This window comes from Amblyraja radiata, chromosome 14, assembly GCF_010909765.2.
Source record: "Amblyraja radiata isolate CabotCenter1 chromosome 14, sAmbRad1.1.pri, whole genome shotgun sequence".
Lineage (NCBI taxonomy): Eukaryota > Metazoa > Chordata > Chondrichthyes > Rajiformes > Rajidae > Amblyraja > Amblyraja radiata.
Genome location: NC_045969.1, coordinates 35,304,093 through 35,310,182, shown reverse-complemented (window position 1 = coordinate 35,310,182; position 6,090 = coordinate 35,304,093). Strand labels below are relative to the sequence as shown.

Sequence of the window (6,090 nt, the reverse complement as noted above, 5' to 3'; positions counted from 1 at the left end):
CACGTGTACCAATTAAGGTACAGTGATATGCAAATTACCATGCAACCATACAGAAAAAAAAGCAACAAAACACTCATCTACATCTACATAAAAGTTAACATAAACATCCACCACAGTGGATCCCCCACATTTCTCACTGTGATGGAAGGCAAAAAAGTCCAGTGTTCTTCCTCTTTATTCTCCCATGGTTGGGGTAGTCAAACCATGCATCGGGGCAGTCGAAGCTCCCACGTTGGGACGGTTGAAGCTCCCACGTCGGGGCGGTCGAAACACCCGCATCAGGGCGGTCAATGCGCCTGCGGCTTGGAGATCCCGAAGTCGGTCTCTGACCAGAGACCACGAGCTCCGTGATGTTAGGTCCGCAAGCACCCACGGTTGGAGCAGTGAGGTCGATTGCTGGCAAACCGATGTTAAAGTCCCGTAGGCTTCCCACGGTGGAGCTCTCAAAATTCGGTCTCCAGCAAAGGCCGCGAACTCCACATAGAAACATAGAAACATAGATATTAGGTGCAGGAGTAGGCCATTCGGCCCTTCGAGCCTGCATCGCCATTCAATATGATCATGGGTGATCATCCAACTCAGTATCCCGTACCTGCCTTCTCTCCATACCCTCTGATCCCCTTAGCCACAAGGGCCACATCTAACTCCCTCTTAAATATAGCCAATGAACTGGCCTCAACTACCCTCTGTGGCAGAGAGTTCCAGAGATTCACCACTCTCTGTGTGAAAAAAGTTTTTCTCATCTTGGTTTTAAAGGATTTCCCCCTTATCCTTAAGCTGTGACCCCTTGTCCTGGACTTCCCCAACATCGGGAACAATCTTCCTGCATCTAGCCTGTCCAACCCCTTAAGAATTTTGTAAGTTTCTATAAGATCCCCTCTCAATCTCCTAAATTCTAGAGAGTATAAACCAAGTCTATTCAGTCTTTCTTCATAAGGCAGTCCTGACATCCCAGGAATCAGTCTGGTGAACCTTCTCTGCACTCCCTCTATGGCAATAATGTCCTTCCTCAGATTTGGAGACCAAAACTGTACGCAATACTCCAGGTGTGGTCTCACCAAGACCCTGTACAACTGCAGTAGAACCTCCCTGCTCCTATATTCAAATCCTTTTGCTATGAAAGCTAACATACCATTCGCTTTCTTCATTGCCTGCTGCACCTGCATGCCTACTTTCAATGACTGGTGTACCATGACACCCAGGTCTCGCTGCATCTCCCCTTTTCCTAGTCGGCCACCAACCCCCCCACCCCCACATAAAACAAGCTAAAGAACGCTAAAAACATAAATTTAACACATACTATTAAAACACAAAGAAGGAATGGACAGACAGACCATTGCTGGTGCCACCCAGTGGAATTATTTCATATTGAAAAGACTGATGGAAATTCACCCAGTTGGGCCAAATGCAGGCAGATAGGATTGGGACATCTTGATCGGCATGGACAGGTTGGGCCGAAGAGCCTCTGTCCGTGCTGTATAACTTTATAATTCTATGGCTCTATGAGATGTGACCTACAGGTAAGACAGTTGTTGTGTTAGTGAGAATGAATGTACTTACGCTCCTTGAGGTGATTGAAGGCTGCTACAGGAACTACAACACGGGGGGAAAACTAAAGCTCTATCTATTCAAATGGTTATTGCCCTAACATTGGAACAAAACTGACTAAAAACCCCAGCAGGTCAGACAACGTCTAAAGAAAGATAAACATGAATATTTCAGATCCAAGACCATTTGTCAGAACTGGTATCTTTAGACTGTTGTTAGCTTTTGCTTGGTTTAATTTATAACTTTAGGCTCTAGATCATAAATATCCCTATGCAAAATTAGGTATCTTTAGGACGATTCGTGCTGGTCATAATAAATTATGATTCATGTACTCAATATGACGTTGAGACTGGTTGACAGCGGGATCAAACTTTGCTCAGATAACTCGTGCACAAAACTCTGCTGTGAAAGTCCATTTAACATTATGGAGAGCAATTTTGTATTCGAAAAACTGGATCCCTTCATGCCCACTTGTAAACTCAAGTCCTCAATGTTTGGCAGGATTTTTGTTCTGCCCCGCAATGAGGGAAGAAACCGGAGCACCCAGAGAAAACCCCCGTGGTCACTGGGAGAATGTGCAAACTCCACACAGGTCAGCATTGAACCTAGGTGTCTGACGCTGTGAGGCAGCAGCTCTACCAGCGGCACCATTGTGTCGCCCTCTATTTTGAATGATTGTTAGGTTCCACTGACAATTTTATGCAAATTCTCTAAACAAAACCAAACTAAACAAAAATTCTAAAAGTGATGTCACTACCTATCATGCATTCATTATTATTTGTGGGGAAGATTATGGTCTCCTATCTTACTCAAATTGTACACTAAAGGAAAACCTGACCACATAAAATGAATCTGAATCTGAAGAATAAAATGGGTCTGAAGAAGGGTTTCGGCCCGAAACATTGCCTATTTCCTTCGCTCCATAGATGCTGCTGCACCCACTGAGTTTCTCCAGCATTTTTGTGTACCCACATAAAATGAATGCTTTGTCTCTGCTCCTCTATGAGACAAGTTTAATCATGGATATGCTTCATGTAACGGCACTCAGAACACCACTTAGTTCAGCAGAAACAGGTTTGGAGAAACTACCCTCATTTATAATTTGTCATGTGCTTTGATGAAACAAGATTGCTGTTTTTCAAAATTAGAGTTAAAAATAGCCTCCATACAAAGTGGCCGGTGGGAGTTGTTTATCTGCAGCCATGCTGCATGTGGATCTGAAATTAGATGGGTATTGTTGAACGTCACCTGGAACTAAATGTCAATGTCAGATCCTGGCACAAGGTGTAAAAAAAAACAGCAACAAGAATGTTGGTAATAAAGATCAAGATTGCAGAAGATTAAAAAAATAATAATTTGTGAACTTACCTGTGAAACATAATTGATTTTTCACGGCCGTTGTGAACGAACAAACGCACTAATGCTTGATTACAAATGACAAATGACAGTCTATTTCGTACTTCCACGGAAGCCTGTGATCCCTTTATAAATGTATATGTGTCTTCCTTGGAATGACCCCAGTTTTTATAACTCCATTCCTCAGCGCAGACTGATACTAAGCCCATGCATGTAAATGTCTTTGGTCCAGTCTGTATTGTTGCCCTAGTTGCGGTTTAACTTGAACTGTATAATGGATTAATCTTTTCCATTACATAGTTATGAACTGATGTTTTTTTAATCTGCCCAGAGTTTCAGCACTGGTAATCAGCCTTGTGGTTCTTCTGTACAGCAATTAGATCCTGAATTTGACATTCTCCCTCACAGGCGAATATTTAATCTGCAGAAATATAGAATAAAACTGCATGCAACAAGTTTTTGCCCTCCTTTCATGATAGTGTTATGAAGAACCAATTTGAAAGTAAAACTAGACACAATGAGCTGCAGATATGGACAAAACAAAAGGACACAAAGTGCTGGAGACATTTCAGATTGGGACTCTTTTTCAGACTCATTAGGGATCTGAAGAAGGGTCCCGACCAGAAAGGTCGACTATCCACATTCTCCAGAGATGCTGCCTGACCCGCTGAATTACTCCAGCACTTTGCGTGTTTGAAAGAAAAACCATTTGTGAAAACAATGTCCAATTAAACCCCCGTCGCAAAGGTAGATGCTGAACTCACCACACATCCTTATGTATGTCTGCAAAATACAGGAACACTTGTTTAAATCTCTAATTTTATAGTTTAATGGGATAAAGAGATGCTAAATTATCTGTTATTCTTTTGGGTGCAGTTTGTCCAGTGAACAAGGCATTGCACAGAAGTGATATCGCAGCTAAGATGAGCATAGTGTGTACCCATCTGCAAGATTCTAGTTTGTTCTTCAGTTTTAGAAACCAATTGCAGACACAGTGTTGTATTTGATAAAATAATCCATCGTTGTTGTTGCCTGTCACTAAATCGTCGCCTGCATTGTCTTAAAACAATCAGTGCTTCCATTAAAAACCATGGGAGGTTGCTTCTGATCACATGCAATCTGGAGATACCAGACTAAGACCAAATACATTCACACATGATTAAAGTGAGTAACACAATGGTGTAATGAGTAGAATTTAGGTGTGGCGTGGTGGCGCAGCTGTAGAGCTGCTGCCTTGGTTTGGACCTGGGTTCGGCATGGACTTGTTGAGCCGAAGAGCCTATTTCCACGCTCTATCTCTAATTTACACCAAAGTAAACTAAATTAAAAATTCTGCTTCACATCTCCAGCGTCCCAGGTTCAATTCTGGTCTCCTGTTCTATCTACATTGAGTTTGTATGTTCTCTTTGTTACCTGATGGATTTTCTCCCACATTGTAAAGGCAAGGTAGGCTGCTAGCGTCACTCCAGATTGTCCCTGGTGTAGAGGTGGTGATACAAACTGACGTAAATCAATGGGAACATGGGACCGATGTAAACGTTTTGTAAATTAATGCCTGATGATCTGTGTAGACCTGAGGATTTGCTCAATGATTTATGAACATGGAAGATAAATTAATTTGATGGAGTAGAATTTTGGTTGTGGAACAGAACACTCTGGCACTAATTTTTAGCACATTTACAGCTTTTGGACAGAATCAGAGAGTCATACAGCATAGAAACAATAGACAATAGGTGCAGGGGTAGGCCATTCGGCCCTTTGAGCCAGCACCGCCATTCAATGTGATCATGGCTGATCATTCCCAATCAGTACCCCGTTCCTGCCTTCTCCCCATATCCCTGACTCCGCTATCTTTAAGAGCCCTATCTAGCTCTCTCGTGAAAGTATCCAGAGAACCGGCCTCAACCGCCCTCTGAGGCAGATGTAGATTGATGGTGCATGTGAACCAATCACACTAACTCCACCCCACTGTAACACTTATACTAACACTCGTTCCTGGCACTGCCAGTTCGAGCTGCTAGGATGCACTGATAACCTGTTGTCATCAACGTTGTTAAGCTTTAGTGCAGATTAAAGATGTGTTTAAATCAAACACGGTTTCTGGCTCATGTTTACAGCAGAGAATTCCACACTCACAACTCTCTGTGTGAAAAAATGTTTCCTCATCTCCATTCTAAATGGCTTACCCCTTTTTCTTAAACTGTGGCCCCTGGTTCTGGACTCCCCCAACATCGGGAACATGTTTCCTGCCTCTAGCATGTACAAACACTTAATAATCTTATATGTTTCAATAAGATACCCTCTCATCCTTCTAAATTCCGGAGTATACAAGCCCAGCCGCTCCTTTCTCTCAGCATATGGCAGTCCCGCCATCCTGGGAATTAACCTTGTAAACCTACGCTGCACTCCCTCAATAGCAAGAATGTCCTTCCTCAAATTAGGGGACCAAAACTGCACACAATACTCCAGGTGTGGTCTCACTAGGGCCATGTACAACGGCAGAAGGATCTCTTTGCTCCAAACCTCAACTCCTCTTGTTATGAAGGCCAACATGCCATTCGCTTTCTTCACTGCCTGCTGTACGTGCTTGCTTACTTTCATTGACTGATGAACAAGGACCCCCAGACCCCGTTGTACTTCCCCTTTTCCCAACTTGATACCATTTAGATAATAATCTGCCTTCCTGTTTTTGCTACGAAAGAGGTTAACCTCACATTTATCCACATTAAACTTCATCTGCCATGCATCTGCCCACTCACCCAACCTGTCCAAGTCACCCTGCATTCTCATAGCATCCTCCTCACAGTCCAGACTGCCACCCAGCTGTGTGTAATCTGCAAATTAGCTAATGTTACATTGAATTCCTTCATCTAAATCATTGATGTATATTGTAAATAGCTGCAGTCCCAGCACTGAGCCTTGCGGTACCCCATTAGTTACTGCCTGCCATTCTAAAAGGGACCCGTTAATCCCCACTCTTTGTTTCCTGTCTGCCAACCAATTTTCTATCCATGTCAGCACTCTACCCCCAATACCATGTGCCCTAATTTTGACCACTAATCTCCTATGTGGGACCTTATCAAACGCTTTCTGAAAATCCAGGTACACTACATTCACTGGCTCTCCCTTGCCCATTTTCCTAGTTACATCCTCAAAAAATTCCAGAAGATTAGTCAAGCATGATTT

At 43.0% G+C, this 6,090-nt stretch overlaps 1 protein-coding gene across 1 annotated transcript in view; it reads left to right on the top strand.

The window, feature by feature from the left end:
* Positions 1–6,090, top strand: part of epha6 (EPH receptor A6) — a 519,829-nt gene that overhangs the window by 346,704 nt on the left and 167,035 nt on the right. The gene's annotated exons all lie outside the window — the stretch shown is intronic.